Consider the following 22080-nt stretch of genomic DNA (forward strand, 5'->3'; position numbering starts at 1 on the left):
GGAGACGATTCTCGTCTCTGTAGTCTGGTTCTTGTTTTGGAAAGTTTTAAACGGAGCATCATATTTTCTGCCGATTTTGTCAAAGACTGTAATTCTGTCGGCAGTGTTCTATTCAAGCCTCCCGAAATGTAACCTCTTATACATTTCCGTTTGTGCATAATAACAATAATCCTCCTCCTGTTGTAGTGATCATGTCTGTACAGGCCTGTGTGCCGCGTAGCCAACCACCAATCATCATAGTCAACATCAGCAAAACTGACTAGCACTGTGACATTGCGGTTTTGTTTTGATAAACTTTATTTAAGCTCTGACTTGTTTGTTCTGTTTTCCTGGGACCGTGGGATGTCATGACGGATACAAAAGGTTTGGTTTTTTGTTTAATGCAGCACTCAGCAATATTCCCGCTGTATGACGGCAGCCTGTAAATAGTTGATTGGTATTGTGAGCAATGATCCACACCATCGGGGTAGGAGGATACCCTATGAACAAAGTCGTTGAGCCTGACCACCTGATCCAATTGGTGGCCACGACGACCAGCAGAGGTTGTTCGGGACCGATTGTAACCAAGAATCACACCAGCTAGATATAAGGGAAAAGGAAGGGACAAAAACTCACCTTGTAGATGTTAATCCTTGAACGAGGGGTAGTGCAACTGGTCACTGAAGACCCATGTTTGATTTTCTCACATCGGTGCCTGCGTGGAGCCACTTTTCTGGTGCCCATGGACACGAAGATGTGGGAGATATGGAAGTCCAGAACAGACTCGATATCAGCCTCCTAGGCATATTACATCACATGACTATAACATGACAGGATAGCCACCTGAACTGACATCAGCTGTCAGTAGACTAAGGGAGGTAATTCATGGCTGTATGGAGCTGTTAACCGAGTGTACAAAGGGCAAACTTCTGGTCAAAATATACTTTTTTTTTGGAAAAATTCCCTAACAGTTATTGCTAGGAAAACACATGTTAGGTTTTTTAGCACTGAACTCTGCAATATTTTGCTGTTATCGTCCATTTCACTTTATAATATTTAGTTGTTACAAGTCTATTCCCAAATCAAAACAAGATGTTAACCCAGAAATCTGTACATTAAAGAACTTCATGTGAAACCAACAACCAACCAACAAATGTATTACAAAATTCAGTAAGTTACAAATCAATACAAATTATTGCACAGTAATTTACAATGGCAGTACAGAACAGAGTGTGGTAGTACATGTACAATAGTCAGGACAGGATATAATATGATGACCGTGGTCAGTATCAAATACAGCGGTGATAGTAAAAGTCTGTGATAATAAAATATATTAACCCAGCAGCGACAGTGATCAAGCATCCGAGCTGGCCAAGGCAGGGAACCCGGGCTGGTGAATGATCTTCCCATGAAAGCTGGTCTTAATGTAATGATATATGTGAGAGATACCAGAGGCACGCTTTTGTCTCTTTATATTCAGTCTAGCTAGCTACTGGAAATTTCCACACAGTGGCACAACATAGAATATGTTTCTAAAACAGTCCACAGTTGCACATTACACTAGTATCTAAATACAGCAACTCAAAACTGTTATAACATAAAGAAAAACTACATTCCTGACAACTTCTCGTTGTCAAACTACAATGCAATGAGCGTCTCTACCAAATTTTCACAGAAACAGTGAAATAAAGTTACAATCATTGTTCAACAATAAAATACACTGCGATATAACAGCAATATAACAATTTAGATAAACATATCCCATTATATGATTAACTTTCATAGAGAAAATGCAAGACGTGAAAAACTATTTGCATTTGCATGATTATCTTTTATTCTCAATTGTTGCTTGGTTCGACGTGCAGACATCTCAGTCTTTGGATATATCACAGTTGTAGTTGTAGGGTGTGTTACGACATAAATGTGTAAAGTGCTGGGCAGGAGCTTGGCATCTAGCAGTCAAAGGGAGGTAACTCACATCACATGCAGCAAAAGTAGGTAACAGACAAGGGGAGATAACTCATATAACAGACATGCAGCAAAGGTAACAGGCATGCAACCAAGCTCCTCACAGCGACAGCCCATTCGCGGAGCTCTCTATACTATAGCTGCCACCAGTCAAAACTCCCCACTGTGATAGGTGTCCACAACCATGCATGGAGTTTAACTCACAACGGAATGTTTACAAACAAGTGACAACTGTCGTGACACCAAATACACTTAACACTGCTAAATTCCTTTCTTTGTTTGTCAACTTGAATTTCTATTTCATTAAAACTATCATGTAATTGATATAGTGAGAATGTAAGGGAGACGTTGGTTGATTTTCCGTTTGTCTGCAATCTCGAACCAATCTTATTATACAAACAACAAAGTAAATTCATATGGAAAACGACTGCCTCCTTGTTTTAGTGGTAGAGCGTCTGCTTTGAGAGCGGAAGGTCAGGGGTTCGATCCCCGGCCGCATTATACCAAAAGACGTTAAAAGATGGTACTTGTTGTTACCCTGTCTGGCGCTCGGCATTAAGGGGCTAAAACAAGGACTGGTCGGCTCGGAGTCAGTATACTGTGTCTGAGTGGGGTATTCATGTTAAACTGCGGCATGGTATCGCTATATAAGTGCAATGATCTTGGACGCGACGTTAAACCCATTTTCACCTCACCTCATAAGGAAAACATGATCAGTCCGAAACCTTTTCAAAATGAAATATGATGGCATTCCCAGAGACATAAACAAAAGTATAAACGTTACTACATTTGGGGTAAGAGGCCAGATTTCAAGATTCCTGTGATGGACACACCCACACTGGTGGCAGCGATGTTACCGAGAGTGTGATGAAGGTGTCACGTTCTGGGAAGGAGCTTGGCATGCAACATACTAAGGGAGATAACTCACATAACAGACATGCAACATCAAAGAATAATAACAGACATGCAGCTGATGAAGGGTCGTAACTGCAGTCAAAGGGAGGTAATAAACATGTTGCTGCAGTCAAAGGGAGGTAATAAACATGTTGCTGCAGACAACGTGTCTGTGGCAGATGATGGAGGTGGGGTTTGGTGTAACAGTCAAAGGGAGGTAACTCACATAACAGACATGCAGCTGGAGACAATGGCAGGTAACTCACCCAAAGGTTGCCAATTAAAGTTAGAAGGTGTGTCATCCAAGGGTTGAACACACACATGTACAAGCAGATCGCTATACAAGTGCAATAGTCTTGAATGAGACTGTAACTCGCCTCAGAAGGGTTGTCAGTCAGTCAGATTGGAAGGTGTGTCACCCAAGGGTTGTCAGTCAGATTGGAAGATGTGTCACCCAAGGTTTGTCAGTCAGATTGGAAGGTGTGTCATCCATGGGATGTCATGGCAGATTGCAAGGTGTGTCACCCAAGGGTTGTCAGTCAGATTGGAATGTGTGTCACCCAAGGGTTGTCAGTCAGATTGGAAGATGTGTCACCCAAGGGTTGTCATGGCAGATTGCAAGGTGTGTCACACAAGGGTTGTCAGTCAGATTGGAAGGTGTGTCACCCAAGGGTTGTCAGTCAGATTGGAAGGTGTGTCACCCAAGGGTTGTCATGGCAGATTGGAAGGTGTGTCACCCAAGGGTTGTCAGTCAGATTGGAATGTGTGTCACCCAAGGGTTGTCAGTCAGATTGGAAGATGTGTCACCCAAGGGTTGTCATGGCAGATTGCAAGGTGTGTCACACAAGGGTTGTCAGTCAGATTGGAAGGTGTGTCATCCATGGGATGTCATGGCAGATTGCAAGGTGTGTCACCCAAGGGTTGTCAGTCAGATTGGAAGATGTGTCACCCAAGGGTTGTCAGTCAGATTGGAAGATGTGTCACCCAAGGGTTGTCAGTCAGATTGGAAGGTGTGTCATCCATGGGATGTCATGGCAGATTGCAAGGTGTGTCACCCAAGGGTTGTCAGTCAGATTGGAATGTGTGTCACCCAAGGGTTGTCAGTCAGATTGGAAGGTGTGTCATCCATGGGATGTCATGGCAGATTGGAAGGTGTGTCACCCAAGGGTTGTCAGTCAGATTGGAAGGTGTGTCACCCAAGGGTTGTCAGTCAGATTGGAAGGTGTGTCATCCATGGGATGTCATGGCAGATTGGAAGGTGTGTCACCCAAGGGTTGTCAGTCAGATTGGAAGGTGTGTCACCCAAGGGTTGTCAGTCAGATTGGAAGGTGTGTCACCCAAGGGTTGTCATGACAGACTGGAAGGTGTGTCACCCAAGGGTTGTCAGTCAGATTGGAAGATGTGTCACACAAGGGTTGTCAGTCAGATTGGAAGATGTGTCACACAAGGGTTGTCATGACAGATTGGAAGGTGTGTCACCCAAGGGTTGTCAGTCAGATTGGAAGATGTGTCACACAAGGGTTGTCAGTCAGATTGGAAGATGTGTCACACAAGGGTTGTCATGACAGATTGGAAGGTGTGTCACCCAAGGGTTGTCAGTCAGATTGGAAGGTGTGTCACCCAAGGGTTGTCATGACAGATTGGAAGGTGTGTCAACCAAAGCTTGTCAGTCAGATTGGAAGGTGTGTCACCCAAGGGTTGTCAGTCAGAGTTGAAGGTGTGTCACCCAAGGGTTGTCAGTCAGATTGGAAGGTGTGTCAACCAAAGCTTGTCAGACAGACTGGAACGTGTGTCAATCAAAGCTTGTCAGTCAGACTGGAAGGTGTGTCAACCAAAGCTTGTCAGACAGACTGGAAGGTGTGTCAATCAAAGCTTGTCAGACAGACTGGAAGGTGTGTCAATCAAAGCTTGTCAGACAGACTGGAAGATGTGTCACCCAAGGGTTGTCATGACAGATTGGTATTTTCACTTCTTCTATGAAATACATTATCACATGACAGGTATATTTGGGCTTCAGATATAATATCTTTGGTAAAGATAATTATTCCTTTTAGTCTCTTTCAAGGACTCAATAAAAACAACATCACAGGGGTACCTCTGTTAGTGGAGAAATGATCTGTGATCTCTTCAGTTAGTTAACCTGACACATGGTCTGAACGGAGATACAAGTACAGAGATTATATCAGAACATGGGCTAACAAAAGGAATATTTTTTTTAAAAAATCATGTCTATATTATCTCATTAGTAATTCCACCAGCACCCTGTTAATGATTTTGGTGAATTTCAATTACATCGTCAGAATGTAGCTTGCATTCTGATCAGAATCATGTCCCTGTTTTTTTATTGAGTTTTAGTTCAATGTTACACTGCGTTAAGACTGCAGAACAAGACTGTATGTGTGTGAATACACTTCTTGACTCAAGCTTATTGCCAAACTGAAACCCACTATCCACTATGAACATGCTGATCCATGCAGGCATAGGGTTTTATCTCCGCAAACATTTCTCATATTTCCATAGAAGATACAAAACCTATCAACTCAGGAGAGACAGAAAAGATCAAACGAACTGGCAACATGTAGATAAATATATAAGTGCTTTTATGATGTTGTGAATGATTTTAATGTTCTTCAATCACGTCAAGCGATTATCTCCCTTCTTCCGACCTCGTGCTTTCACGAGTGACGAAAAAAAGTGTGGAAATAATATTTCTGCAATATTTTTAGTGCATCTTAATATCCTATCACATTTTAATTGATATGAAATGGGTTTTAGGCAATTTTTAGAATTTTATTTAACGTTTATTGTCGCTGACTTTGCAGAATTGTGCATTGGTGGTCGGAGTGAAATGGCGGGTGGCAGTACTTGACAGCTCGCTCTCTTGGATTATACCTGGTCGGCTAAAGGACAGAGACGTAAGTATGTGCACTAGACTCGATGTCAGATACCTCATGTGTGCGTGTGAGAAGTATGGGTGTGTTTGTCACGTTCTAGATTGTCGTATTTTACCGATCAAACTGACGCTGTTTATCAGCTCTGGAGCAGTGTGTCAAAAAAATGGAATCGTACTGTTTACAATTTCGACGTTCAAAACATTGAAACATACAGCACTTTATGACCGCTGACAATTTATGGGATGACTGATTTGGGATTCCTTTTCAATTTCATAATCAGAAGCGATCGCTCATTAGCAAGGGTGCTAATTAAGTTGGTAATTGTCGAGCACGTGCTTCGCCTCATCTCGCCTGGCTCCTGTGTCAGCGCGACCTCCAGTCGCAAACACCTGCACCTATGATATTCGACGTGTATGACGAAAATATACACAATCATGTGAGAAGAAGTATTTTGATGACTTTGCTGGTTTAGATGAACTGACTGATTTGACAATTTCTACATAAAGACTCCATTAGCTTCGGAGTAATGGCAAGATTGATCATGAATAAATTTGCATATACATCTGCGAAATCTTCATCTGAAAGCAGTTCTGTAATCATTCTGATACTTTTGTAGAAATGTAATATGTAAAAACAATGATGTGTCATGCAGCTAATAGTCACTGGGATATTTCAAGTTGTAACATGTCAAGTTAAAATTTAATTACCTTTTTATCTTATCCACAGACATAAATTATTAATTGAAGTCAGTTTCTTTTCCTGTTCCCAAAGGCATATGTCACCAACAGGTTTTACTTTCTTGTGACTATATGACAATAAGCCAGGTGATATCAATTACCACACATGGTCGAAACAATGTATAAAAAGTTGTACAGTGTGAAATCTACAATATTACACAATGTTCAATGTTACATGTACAGTCAGATATAGATTATTAATGTATTTTTAAAATATATATATATAATGGTTATTAATCATATTCAACCGGACGCTACAATCCAGGATGTCCTGTGTCGGTGATGGATATCACACCCTCTCATATGTGAAGCGTTCTATATGTCATTTTTCAAAACTCGCCTGAACTTCAACCAAAACTCAGCTGAAATTCAACCCGTCAAATTGTGAACTATTTCAAGCTTTCTTCATGATTCATCTTTAAGAGATAATGATATGAGTATACAATGTTCAGGTGGAGCGGGGGCGGACAGGTAGCCTAGTAGTAATAGCGTTCTCTCATCACGCTGAAGACCCGGGTTCGATTCCCGACATGGGTTCAATGTGTGAAGCCCATTTCTGGTGTCCCCCGCCGTGATATTGCTGGAATATTGCTAAAACCATACTCACTCACTCAGGTGGAGCGTTTCAGGTCTCAGAATAGCATGTGGTATGTTGTGCACTATGTTGTGCACGACGCTGTCTCCGTCAAGAGAGAATGTCATTCAGGGTGCCATTCCACAAAGCGATCTTAGCCCGAATGTGATCACAACTCACATACCTTAACATAGACTTAAGACAGTCGTAAGATTCATCACACGGAAGACTCAGATTCAATTCCCCACATGAATACAATATGTGAAGCCCAGTTCTGGTGTCCCATGTCGTGATGTTGCTGGAATGTTGCTAAAAGCTAAAATAGTCACTCACTCGGTTGTTTTGTAATTCCTTCTGTCAATTAAGCCACTTATGGTGTATATTCTATACAGTTGTTTTTCTCTTCAATTGTTTTGTTTGGTAGCGTATGTCTTGCAGATTTACTCAGTCAGAACTCCTAATGTGAAAGTATGTCCATGCCTTGTGTATTGTGATAAACATTTCAGGATGGTTGTATTTGTATATTTACCTGTGCACCTGGATCAGATAGATGTGACTGATTTATCCATTGCTTCAAGACATCAGGAGAACATTCAGCTGCACCCTTATGATGCTGTTTACTGTCTTATATCGCGAAAATGGTGAACAATTTGCCCACAGAGTTTTTTGTGTCAATGTTAGTAAATGATAGACAGGGCGGTGGAGGTAGCCTAGTGGTTAAAGCGTTTGCTCGTCACACCGACGACCTGGTGTGATTCCCTACATGGGTAGAATGTGTGAAGCCAATTTCTGGTGGACCCCAGTGTGATATTGCTGGGATATTGCTAAAAGCGGCGTAAAACCGCACTCACTCACTCACTCATCCACTCACAAGCCTGACATGATGCTGGCGTGGCTGTAGAACAGGAAATAGTTGTTAGTTTGTCCCAACTTCATGCAGCATATTGCTTATCTGTCACAGATGTCAGAGCTGTCACTTTGGGTGCACTTCACCCAACTGAATGAAGCATCCAGATTGTAGCTGTGAGTTGTCTCCCTTAGATCATAGCTCACGCCATTGCTGTGTCAGTGTTCAGGGGATGTTTGATTTAGAAATCTGCAATTTTGAAACTCTACATATATGATTTTCTTCATGTATTGTGAAAGAATTATCTGTTCATGAGTATTACCACCTTGTGAACGAATCAGTTATGTTGTTGTTAGTCGATAATGACAAGTATCACACTTAAGGCAAAATTTGTAAACATTTACATTGTTACAGGTCTTTGAAAGGCATTTAGAAGTGATACACATAAGGAAGAGAATATATGGATGTCAACTTCTTTATCATGAGGACCACAACGTTTCAGAGTATATGCTTATTCCTGCATGAACATGATGAAGGAGTAAGCATATACTCCAAAACGTGTTCCTCATAATAAAGAAGTTGACATCCATATATTCTCCTCCTTATTTAAATTGTTGTGTATGGTTCTGATTCTAGAGGTTTGAAATGTGTCTGGTCTAGACATGATGTGATTGCTTCTTTGAATGTCTCTTTTGTGTCAGTGTAAAATAAGATCTAAAAACAATTTCCATGCACAGATCTCTGTATCACCACGGTAACGTGATAGTTATCATGATTATGGGTGCATCTGCACTCAAGAAACTGAAGTTTTAAAATAAGTGGGTTTGCTTTGAGTTTGACACCAAGTGGGAATGAAAACAACCGTGAATGTAGATAAAACATATTTCATCAAGTTGTTGACACAAATGTGTGTATTGTGAAGTCATTGTCTGACAGCAGATACCAACTGTAATGTAAGTCAAAGTTGCCCCTGACCTGTGAAAATCCGGGTTAGATTAGGTCTTCAGCAGCCCATGCTTGTCGTAAGAGGCGACCAACGGGATCGGATGGTCAGGCTCGCTGACTTGGTTGATGCATGTCATCGTATTCCAATTGTGTGGATTGATGCGCATAATGTCAATCACTGGATTGTCTGGTCCAGACTATTATTTACAGACCGCCGTCATATAACTGGAATGTTCCTGAGTGCAGTGTTAAACAACAAAGTTGCCCCACCCCTAATACCTCAATACTGACCCAGTACTAGAATAATGGCACCAAATGCTACCTCAATACTGCAACCCTGGTAGGTCTCCGACATGGTACAATGGTGGAGGTGTTTGCTTGTCGTGGCCTCTGATTACATTAAATACTTATTCACCATTGTTTATCTGTTGAGTCTGATGGAATCTTACATTTGCTGTCTGTATTTTTATAACCGTGTTACAATAGTTTTATAACCGTATTACAATAGTTTTATAACCGTATTACAATAGTTTTATAACCGTATTAACCACCTGATCTATCTGACAGAAAGCTTTCCAACATGGCCTCGCTTGTGCTGGCTTGCAGGTGTCTTTGTAACTTGTCTAGGTGTCTGTCCTGAACAGATTGTTGGTCATGTTTGTTGTCAGAATGCAACATTGGTCAGCAGTGCTCACTCTGCTGTGTCATTATTGTTCCTCCGACCTAAAAGGGCAGGGGTATATAGTTATACCAAGGAATTACGTCCGTAGTCTGAGGACATTTTGTGTGCGACCTACAACTTGAAAACACTGCATGGATTCTTTTCAAACTTGAACACTTTCTTTACTGATAGAAGAGGTACAGAGAAAAAGTTGATTTTGATATGTGGATTTTCTGAAGAAATATGATTTTTTTCATGTTTTGAACTTAGATTTTTTTGTACTTCAACATTTGTACTACCTATAACTTGAAAACTACTTTATGGATTCTTTTCTAATTGGGGGTACAGTTTCTATACCAATAGGAGAGGTCCAGTGCAAAGTTTAAGATAAGTAGTTTTTCTGAAAAAATATTGCTTTGTTCCTATTTTGAAGTAAGAAATATGTTGGAAGTCGAAATCAGTGGTATAAGTCAGCACTGATCATTTTTATCCCCCCGGCATATAATGCAGGGGGATATAGCCATCAGCCAGTCTGTCTGTCCGTCCGTCCGTAATCATTTCCTTTTCCGGGGCAGAATTCGAAAACCATTCAGTGTATTTGATGGAAACTTGGCAAATCTATCAGGTACATACTGAAGTGGTGCCTTTTGATAATTTGGGATTTGTCTAATCTATATTTTAAATTTTTTTTATGGAATGAAGTTGGACATAGACTCAATTGGGGATGGGGTTCGTTTCCGGGGAAGAATTCGAAAACCATTCAGTGTATTTGATGGAAACTTGGCAAATCTATCAGGCACATACTGAAGTGGTGCCTTTTGATATTTTGGGATTTTTCTAATTTTTGTTTTGAACCAAGTCCTATTGGTGTTTCCAGACTGACCAGAGTAACTTGCAGGTATTTTCAAAGTTTGAAAAGAATTGTATCTCATTTAGTTATTGTTTCTTGTAATTTGTCATTGTTTACATAAAAAAAAAACCCACAGAAACACACATGTTTTACTTTCCATTTCATATGGATGTGATCATGGTGGATCTTTTGTGGGTAAACAATTCATACTTCTTAAAGAACATTCAACTGTTGTACAGAATTGCATATTTACTAGTGGTTACTTTACAGACAGCTGCCAGGGGGATATGTCATCTTTCTGATGACTCTTGTTTGCCTTGTGTTGATATGTGATAAAATAGTGTGAAGTGTTATATTTTATGAGTGCTTCAAATACTGTTCCAAAACATGACCACCACCTTCATTGTTTTTGTTTGTTTGTTGTTTAACACCGTAGTCAGCTATATGACCTAATTTTGTAATAAAGTCCGGACCAGACAGTCAAGTGATTGACATCATGAGCATCGATCCACACAATTGGGACACAATGACATGCATCAACCAAGTCAGCGAGCCTGACCGCCTGATCCCGTTGTCTCTTACAGCTTATGTGTGGCTGAAGACAAATTCCAACCCAATTGTTCACGGGTATGCATGCAGTGAGAGAGAGGTTCTCAGAATATGTGGGGATGGAAATGTTGAGTGTTTCGACAACAGCAAAAATTGATGAGAATGGACTGCCTCGGTTTTTATATGATGCGCAGGGGATGTGCCATTGTTAATATTTCCTCTGTAACCACGGTAACAGTGGAATCTGTGTGACGTTTCTGTTGGGTGAAAGTGTTGACAGTGTCTGGCCCCTCCAACGTGTGGAGAGATTTGGGCCCACAATTTGGTTTTTAAATTTATGTTAGTGTCCTTGGAGCATTGATCACGGGTTTCTCAAATCAAGAGCTTGAAGGGCAAAGGGGAAGTCCTCCTTTCTAGGAGCCTGCATCCTGTCTGGTGGGAATACTTCCCCCTATTAGTGGTGGGGACAGAGACGAGATGCTCCAGCAATCAGGCAAAAACAAGCTTTTTGAACATTTTGGCGGCCCACTTGTACCCCCCCCCCACACACACACACACACACACATATGTACACACATGTACACACATGTACACACAAAGAAACAATTTAAAGAAGATATCAATATTACAGATTTCATATTATACATAAAATGTTATTTGTTGATTATGATCAACAGGTATTTATTGCTTGAAATTATAGATATGGAAACATATGCAATTGATGCTGATGGCTTCGTTGTTTGTGATGATGTAGCAAATTAATTTGTTTTCGTTATCAGATTATTGTGGAATTTTCGTATTTTTGTATGTCTAACAAGTTCAATATTTAATTTATGGTTACTTAATCTTTGTTAGAAAAGTGCACTCGATATTTTCCTATTTTACGGTTTTTGAGAAGGGGTTCTAGTGTTATTTCAGTTTTAACTATCCTGTATGTCTGACCTTAGTTTGCTTCCTGTGCCCTAAGTGGCATTACCATCTTGAAGAGATTCCTTGAAGAGGGAGTTGAATTTAGACTTTATAGTCTCTTTGAATGTTAGTGATAGGAAATCTGAATTACTCACATTGTGTGTTTCTAAGAATGGATTTAGTTGTAGACCCATCCTAATCGTTTATTCACCAAAGATATACTTTCAACAAAAGCGTTCTGAAGTATTATGTTTTTTAGAGTACCCACATGGTGATAGAAATTAATTATTTTTATTAGTAGTGTGTAGATAGGCTTGCCCAGCTGTGTGTTGTTTTATAAGGAAATGTTTCACAAATGGAGGAAATAGGACACCTCAATGATGTCATTATGCAGAGAACTGTTGGCCCTGAAAATACTTCCCTTACTGTGTCACCACAGGTCAGAGTTACTTCCCTTTGACCACCAGACAGTGAATCAAGAGTTTGTCCTCAGTGTTGTCTCACAAGCAGGACTTCAAAAGGTCTCAGTTGATTTGCATCATTCACACATTAAAATGTCTGGTGTAGGTCCAGGCATTGTAAATAGTTCCTTGTGTAAACATTATCTCTGGAACCATAGTAACTGTTCAGCATTACATATACATGTATATTACCTACATCATTAATTTCAGTTTACTCTACACACAGATCTGGTTTTCATTGACTCGACTCCAACTTGAGATGAGCTTAATACTTGTGTCCCAAATGAACTTGATACTTGTGTCTCAGATGAGCTTGACCCTTGATACTTGTGTTCTAGATTCTTGAGTGGCATTTAATTGTTATCTATGCAGCTGGCGTTAGTGAATAACGATCTAATCATTACAGCTAAGTTTGATTGTTCAGTATTGAGGAAGATCTGATATGGGAATTTGTGTTCTGTGATCACATTTTCTGCTTCATGGAGGCGAAAGCTTGACAGTTGTCTGTTAACCTAGATCCAGGTGATAGTTCCCATATCAAGAATGAGGAATCATGAACATGATGAAGCAATGGTGATGGACTGCACGTTTTATATAAATGTATTCAAGTCATTACAACAGTCCTGAGGATTGTAATATAATGTATTCACGTTACTGTATTTTCTTGAGTATAGTGTGCACTTTTTTTCCAAAAAACACAGCCGTGTAGAAGGGGGTGCACATTATACATGAAATAATGAGTTTTTATGTTTTTTCCCCCCTGGAAAGACATTACCATGAGCACGTAACACCAAAAATACCATGTCAACAAATTCATCCTGAAGTGTGCAAATTAATCATGTTATTACACTGTCTGGCTAAAAAAAGTGTTCTTTGTATATCTGGACTTATGTTTGTTACTTATTTCATTAATTTTATTCAAAATTCCTTTTAATATTGTTTTAATCAATTTCGGCACCATTATTAACAGCAACCGCGGTCAGATTACCGCTATTGACGCCTTGAAACAAACTTTAGTTGACAGAGAATGGATACATATATCATAAATGCCATACTTTGACTCGTTAAAAGTCATATTTGTTATAGTTTGACTTTTCTATGTCAACACGTAGTTCTCGCGATCTCGCGATCACGTGTGTGGGTGCCTTGACGGTGACTGGTCAGACTGGTTCCATGTGAAAAATAATAACCGGCAATAGCGATCAGCTGCTTCGCTTAGGGTTATTATTATTTTAAATATGTTTAGTAAAAGCTGCAACTAAATTAACAAGATATTGGGATATATTGTTCCTGATAAAAGAAATAGTTTCAGATACAATTTTTGCCGATTCTTGCATTAACATTCTGTAAAGTTATATCATTGGGTGTGTCTTGACCGAATCACCGGTAGATTCCAAGAAAACGTGTGTACAGCTGATTGCTGTTTTCGGCTTAGTTTTCGAGAAAATACACAATGTAATCTTAATCCCTGGATGGAAAACAATGCCTTGCAGATCAAAAATTACAATTTAAACGGTAAATCAACATGTCTGGTGATTTTTTATCTCAAATTTCGAATTTGTACTGATGAAGTTTCTCATCACCCGTTTGTTTACCGGACTTCGCTGAAGGGGTAAGGTGTAATTTTTTCGGCACTCGATAAGCGAAAATTTTTTTTCCAAAATACTGAATCCACTAGAGGGGGGGGGGGGGGGGGGGGGGGGGGGGGTGGGCATTATACATGGGTGCGCACTATACTCAAGAAAATACAGTATTACAACAGTCCTGAGGATTGTAATATAATGTATTCAAGTTATTACAACACTCCTGAGGATTGTAATATAATATACTCAAGTTATTACAACACTCCTGAGGATTGTAATATAATGTATTCAAGTTATTACGACAGTCCTGAGGATTGTAATATAATGTATTCAAGTTATTACAACAGTCCTGAGGATTTGAACTGTTAAACATTTCCACCTTGATCATCAACTGTAAAAGTGCTTATTCCCCAAGACAGGTCGAGTTGTCTCCCTTTGATCACATTTGCTGATAAAGTGGTATCACTCCCCTTGTGGAACCTTGTCAGATCAGGGTTACAGAAAGTAGGATTGCTGAAAAAGGATGGCACTTTTATATATTCTGAGGACAGAGAAGAAATGTCTGAATGTATGAAATCTTTCCCGGTCTTAGCACAGAATGTCTGTTTGGGGCACTGATATGAAGTATTACATCACTTTGAATTCTTTGTACCCTGAAAAATATTGTCGGAATATTTTTTGTATTTGATAAAATTATGTTCTCACATGTGCCTACTACGTCTAGCTGATTACAGAAAAAATAACTTGAAAGTTCACGAAGTGTATAAATGAAACCGCTATGTGAATGTAATTATTAACGTGTGATTATACCATGAGAGATATTGTCTGTTGGCCTTGTCACAATCTGCACACCCAGCATCCATTATGTGCAAGTCACTCTGATGTCAGCAGTGTGTGTCTGTTAATCAAGTTCATCATGGTCCAAAAGTTTGATTCTAATCTCTTACATCAGGACTACACTACTTCATGTAACCATCTGATTTCCCTGATTTCGGCCACACACAATGTGCTGATCATGTTGTTGATGCTAATATTGATGGTGGTGATGTTTAATGCCACACTCAGCAATATTCTAGCTATATGACGGCAGTCTGTAAGTAATCGAGTCTGGACCAGACAATCCAGTGATTAATATCATGAACATTGTTCCACTCAACTGGGATACGATAACATGCTTCAACTTAGCCAGCGAGCCTGACCACCTAATCCCGTAAATCGCCCCTTACAGCAATCATGGTCGCCTCTTGCGGCAAGCATAGTCGTCTCTTGCGGCAAGCATGGGTGAAGTGATGGCATTGTGGATCATGTTGATGATGTTGACGATGTTGACGATATTGTTATTGAAATATATGTTGATATTGATAGTGTTTGTGTAGATGGTGGTGTTCATGACAGATGAAGTTGAAGGTGTCGATGTTGATGGGCTTTTGGTGATTGTTGTTGCAATGATGAACGAGAAACGATGAAGTAGCTCGATGTGTCCTGAACAGCCTCCACTGTGAGTGATCTGGTCGGGAGTAGCAATGGTGTCATGGAAACGGAAAACTTCATCCTAGCTGGAAACTGAAGTGTCTAGAGAAATTACTGCACCCTGTGTGCCATGATTCCTTGTTATAAATCAAAGACAACAATGTGTACATTGTGGATGCGTCATCTTGTGTCATGTTCAATGATTTCCCCTCACAGGACGGCCATAATAGGCACCGGGCCTGTCTTGCATCTGCTGACTCTTGACTTGTTCACCGCCATCCGGTGTAAACAATTATTAGGTAAAATTATCGGAAGTCTATTATTTTACATAAATACACAGTTGTGGAGATGCCACAATGTTTGAATTGTCGGGGTAATTACCATGAAACCTAGTTTATCTAACGCTGTAGAGACTGGCCTGCTTCAGGTGAAGAATGTCCCGTGTAATGTGTGAAGGCGGCAGGGAACAGGGGTCTATAGTGTTGGGTGCAACGTGCGGTAATAGCCCTCTTCAACCACCTCTCAGTTTTGACATATTTGTTACTGCTTTGATAGCAAGTAAAGTGAATATTTCGCATCCCGGAGGAGCTCCTTTGTTGAAGTTTCCTGGTCTTTGTGGCTGTCTCTGTCCCCGTTTCTCCGTGTCACAAGAAAAGGGGGCTTCTATACAATTCTACGTCCCCTCACATGGTTTATCCCAAGTTTACACATGAAAAGAAAATGGATAAATAAAACACGTGCACTGTGTTGGTGTTTTGTCGGTAGTTGTCTAGCAACTTGGAAAGCAACTTGGAAAGCAAGGAAGCATGCACATTCTTCAACACATAACTGGCTGTGTCACTGCAGTTACTACGCTACACCACGATCTTGGCCCCCGGACCACACAAGGACACAATGTTAAATACATGAGCTTCATCCATTGATAGAGTATTTGTTGTACACGTGTGTGTGTGTTGGGGACCTCAACTGTCAGTGCTGTGTAATGATGGAGATTATTGATGGGGAGGTACATGGAATTTAAACCATGGTAAACCTGGTACATATGTGGGGATAAATGTGTCTTGAGTTACAGGGGCTGATGCGGTATATGTAGAAATATGTGGGATATATGTATAAATGGGTCTGGGTGAGATAGATGTGGGTCTGATTGTTGTGTCTAGATGTCTGATTACTGTGTCTAGATGTGTGATTACTGTGTCTAGATGTCTGATTGCTGTGTCTAGATGTGTGATTACTGTGTCTAGATGTCTGATTACTGTGTCTAGATGTGTGATTACTGTGTCTAGATGTCTGATTGCTGTGTCTAGATGTGTGATTACTGTGTCTAGATGTGTGATTGATGTGTCTAGATGTGTGATTACTGTGTCTAGATGTGTGATTACTGTGTCTCGATGTCTGATTACTGTGTCTAGATGTCTGATTACTGTGTCTAGATGTCTGATTACTGTGTCTAGATGTGTGATTACTGTGTCTAGATGTGTGATTACTGTGTCTAGATGTGTGATTACTGTGTCTCGATGTCTGATTACTGTGTCTAGATGTGTGATTACTGTGTCTAGATGTGTGATTACTGTGTCTAGATGTGTGATTACTGTGTCTAGATGTGTGATTACTGTGTCTAGATGTGTGATTACTGTGTCTAGATGTCTGATTGCTGTGTCTAGATGTCTGATTACTGTGTCTAGATGTCTGATTACTGTGTCCCGATGTCTGACTACTGTGTCAAGATGTCTGACTACTGGTGAAGACGGTTTGTTCATCTCCAGCATGATGGGGCACTGAACCACCTTCACTCACTAACTCTGCATCAGGGATGTGCCAGTGGACGTTGTTGCGGATCGTGAACAGCTGCTACCTCTGCTGCTAGAATTATTTCAGTATTAATGATAAATACCAAATGTTAAAAATTAAATATCAAATGTTAAAAATTACATTTATTAAAATGCCATAATGTTGAGCTATAGCTAATAAGACTGTCTGGAAATTGAAGTTGCAAGTTGTCAGTGTATTTGAGCGTAATGTAGCTAATATCGTGTCCTGGGTTTTCTGATGGCCGCCAGTTTTGAGTTTCATGTCAGCATGCAGATTGTTACTGTCGCGCTTTGTGTTAATAGCTTTCTCTTGATTGATGGGAAAATGGTGAGAATATTCATTAGAATTAATTCTTGATTAAGTTAATGATTTAAATTATACAATTAGCATCAAGTGGACTGAAATAATATGGAAGTGAGTAGATTCTGTGCGACGGGAATAATTAGTGTTAGCCATTTTGGGGGTTCATCTCAGACGTTTGAGTTTAATTACTTTCTATTGCCCAAAACATTAAACTATTGCATAAGTTTTCCTGATTCTGAAGAGCTGTTTATGGCTTTATTAAGAAGTTATATGTGTGTGTAGACCCTGAGCTAAGGCTATGTGTCTCGTGTCTTTGTGGATCAGGGTTGATCAGTGTAGAATGAAGTCTGTTACAGCACTCGGCAACATATGGGCAGCCTTTGTGTCTGTGTCCCATCCCAGTGTATATCTCTCGTATCTCACCACATCATGATATGACTTTTAGGCCACACCTCTGTCACTCCTTTGCTGGGGGGAGAATGCCTCTCTACACCAGGGTTGTCTTGTGGGGTTGTTTGGGTTGTTGTGTAGTGCACCAGGGTTGTAGGTGTGTCGTGAGGGAGGAAGCAGGTGGGGGTGGGGGTGGGGTGGGACAGGACATCTTCTGCGTTGTACAGCTGTTGTTGCCACCTCCAGTGTCCTAGGTTTGTCACAATCTGCTGACTCAGCTTGCACTCGGCTTGAGTGGAGGATTGTGATTATCTGGCTAACCTGGTTTGGGGTGAACTCTCAATCTATGACTGTTGGAAAACATCAAACTCTATTTTTTAGGGTATTTTAGGAAATTGGAAAAATGTTGTTTGTCACAAATGGGCCCAACCTTACAGGGTTCAACAAATACACTGGTCCACTGGCCAAGTATGCTGGTTCACTAGGCAAATGAGTGCTCATCAGTCTTATGTTTGAGGCTGGTAGAAAATATATAAAGTTAATCTTTTTTCTAAAAGAAATGAAGAAAGGTTTGCAAGGAAGATGTGTACAACTTTCAGTGAAATTCTGGGGGCGCGGGTGGCCCAGTCGCCTAAGGCCCCGCAGTTCACTGTGCAGAGTTGTGTCCTGTGGGCACGCCAGAAACCTATTGTGGGTTTGAATCCCGTTTCGCCCCGATTATGTTTCTAGGTTTGTCAGCACCATACCCATGCTCGTGGGTTTCACCGAAGTGGTAAAGGTTTGAGATCTGCATCACTTCAGGATTTCCTCCCACATCAAGCTGACACGCCGTGATATAACTGGAATAATGTTAAAAGCAGCGTTAAACCCAACTCACTCACTCAGTGAAATTCTTTTAAAATGACATTGGTCGGTTGTCTCCCATTCTGTGAGACGAGTACTTTGTTATCTGTGACAATGGCCCTGTGGGCTGCAGGACACATTTTGATTTGTCAAACTCCGACGTTAAAAGCTTGAGCAGAACAATCTTCATAACATCAACAAACATGATCTCTTATCCGTCAGTGTCTGAATATTAACCCACATATGTCTGCACCAACAACACTGGATTCCGGAGTAGAATACGTCTTCAGCAACCCATGCTTGCCGTAAAAGGTGACTCTGCTTGTCGTAAAAGGCGACTAACGGGATCGGGTGGTCAGGCTCACTGACTTGGTTGATGCATGTCATCGATCCCAATTGCATGGATCGATGCTCATGATATTAATCACTGGATTGTCTGGTCCAGACTTGATTATTTACAGACTGCCATCATATAGCTAGAATATTGCTGAGTGCTGCGTTAAACAACAAACATCAAACAACAGTGACAAACAGCCATGTATGCCACCCTCTACTCCTTCACCGGTCGGGACACCCGCCGCCAGGTCCTTACTGTTGAGTCAATAGGGTCTGTCAATAGATCACCTACTCGATAAAGTGCTGATTGACATAGAGGTAAATATTCGCTGGAGTATTGCTGTCTGTTAATAGGTTAAGAATGTTTGACAAGGCCTGTGTTTGGTGATTGTTGTGGGGATGGATGTTCATGAGGTTGACACCACTGATCATATACAATTTTGTCGTTTTATTGACATAATGATCTTAGGAGTCATTGGATGTTAATAGGAATATTTTCCTTATTATAGGGATAGACTTAAAATCCTATCTTGGCTAGGGTTCATCAGACTTGACATGTCACCATTTTCACACAGGAAAACTCTTCCTCCTATTTTTTAACTTCAGATTCCACGGAAACCAATCTGAGAGCTGATATGTATCAATACTTCCTTCCTGATTACAGGACGCATCCACTCCAGATTTATAAATCTCAAAGCCATTTTTTTATAATTTTATTCACAATTATGCACAGACAATTATTCTTGTCCAAAGTCCTGTGTAAATAATGTCCTGTCTTTGTTGATAGTCCTGATTGTGAAACATGGCCTTGAGGAAATAAACTAGGGCAGATGATATATTTCTCCAACTTCCTTCAGTGTGAGCCAATGAGCCGATATGGGTCATACTATAGTTAACTACTAAATAATTGGGGTATTGGTTGAATCTGAAGACCTGTGAAGATCCAGGGTAGAATAGATCTTCAGGAACCCATACTTGCCATTAAAGGCGACAGTGCTTGTCGTAAGAGGCGACTAACGGGATCGGGTGGTCAGGCTCGCTGACTTGGTTGATGCATGTCATCGATCCCAATTGCATGGATCGATGCTCATGATGTCAATCACTGGATTGTCTGATCCTGACACGATTATTTACAGACTGCCATCATACAGCTAGAATATTGCTGAGTGCGGCGTTTAACAACAAACAAAAGCAAAACGCACTCGCTCACATCCAACCAAGGGATCATTCCAGAAATCTGTGAGAGATTATTTCCAAATTGATATGAAATCATTTCAGTGAATTTAATAAAACAGACAAGCATAATGCATCTCAGCCTGTGATGTATATTGTTGCCTCAGTGTCCTCTCCCAGACGATATCATATGTACATGATGTAACTGGTCCTGATTTTAGTAAATTATCACTTAAGAAATCAGCTTTTTTAATGTTGCTGTTGGATACAAGGACAAGCTGATGTAAGTCTGATGTCTGATTGTCCTCTTCGCATTCAGGATAAATCATTCATGGACCATCAAGTACTTGTTCAAAGCAATGATCAATCTTGAAATTTGACCAAGACCCATCAGAAGCAGCCATTATGAATCCCAGAGGGTTCATGCCCGATTAGAATCATCTTAACAGCCACCTTGAGTGGATATCATATTGTACGACAAATACAGAATTGATGGCTGCAGGTTTTAGACAGGGTTGGAGGATGATTAACACCTCAGCACTTGTGAAGCGGTTCACAGGCAACGTCTACATGCTCATCTCATCATGCTCATTGTCATGCCTTGAACCGTGTGATCGATTCCACCAGGGTGTGAAGTCCCACCCTGGCCTCTGTGAAGTCCCCCCCCCCCCCCCCATGACCACCCGGACCAGCCTAGCCTGTCCCTCCATGACCCCCTCGACTGTGGCGGAGTCTATTGTACAAATATGTTGCTAATCCAACTGTGAATTAGTGTTGTGTCTGTGTTTCACCAGCTTGGATTTAGCGTTAACATCCTCCTCGTGTTCCAGTCCCCTCCCTTTATATGGTTTATGGCACCTCATTAGCCTTCCACCCCTTTCACTGATAATCTTCCACCCTTTACCCATTTCATAGCTTCATTTTTCCACCCTTTACCCCTTTTATACCCCGATTCATTTCCCCTCTCACTCTGTATTTCCTTCAATGTAACACTCTCTCTTCCTCATAAACCACAATGTTTAACCTCCTATTATTGGCTCTTGTGAAGCCGATCTTCCGATGTGTTCTCGTCATGCCAGTGGCGGCTGGAGTGCCACCTAAGACTGACATCTTCTAGCGTTAGATTTCATTCAAGGTTTAATCACCTTCACCTGTCCATCTAGAGCTTGAAGTATCGTTTCCTCTTATCGACTACCTAGAGATTACGAGGCACAATACGGCCTATTATCCCACTGTTTTGAGGAATTAGAATAGGACTGTTGGTACAAGCTTGTCACCTCACCCACTCAGGCCACACAGAAAAAACATGTGCTTCCGATTACAGCAATTAGAAAATTAGGGTAGGGACTTCTTTGATAGGCATTTAGAAGTCGGAGTACTAAGTAAGGATAAGATTTATGGGTGAACAACTTCAACATGTTCAAGCATGTGATAATGGTGTAAGAACCTACACCAAAACGTCACTCTTAATTTAAATAAAGAAGTTGTTCATCCTTAAATCTTATTCTTACTTAGGGTAAGGAGGTTGGGATTTTATCATTTTATGGGATTTTAATTTTTTTAAATTTAATATTTTTTACCAAGTTTTCATAAGGCTACAAGTACTTTTAACCAGTTAACTACTAGCAAAATCAAGAAGCTACAAGCCAATATTATATGTAGTCCGAAACATTTGAAATTCTATCTTTGGAAGCATTAATCTTTGGGATTGTCTGGACAAATAATGTAAGTGTTTCACATACTGCAGCCAGACTTTCCTCTTTACAATTTGCACAACCAACTACGACGACCATCTTGTGCATAACAATACATGCAAGTCTTGGAATCTACTTTAGCCACGCATACCTCATTAGCCATTACTTTTTTCTAATTTTCTTTCCACTAGAGCAGATTTGGATTGAA

General features: G+C 40.5%; 1 long non-coding RNA gene across 2 annotated transcripts in view; it reads left to right on the forward strand.

Annotated features, from left to right (window-relative positions):
- Positions 1 to 5673: 5673 nt before the first annotated feature.
- LOC139479089 (uncharacterized) overlaps positions 5674 to 22080 on the forward strand; it is a 128972-nt gene continuing 112565 nt past the window's right edge. For both annotated transcript variants that reach the window (XR_011654343.1, XR_011654344.1), the window contains exon 1: positions 5674 to 5756. This is a non-coding gene — a long non-coding RNA (uncharacterized lncRNA). The remainder of the gene's footprint in view (positions 5757 to 22080) is intronic.

Source organism: Haliotis cracherodii, unplaced genomic scaffold, assembly GCF_022045235.1.
Source record: "Haliotis cracherodii isolate W230 unplaced genomic scaffold, xgHalCrac1.p SCAF_4, whole genome shotgun sequence".
NCBI lineage: Eukaryota > Metazoa > Mollusca > Gastropoda > Lepetellida > Haliotidae > Haliotis > Haliotis cracherodii.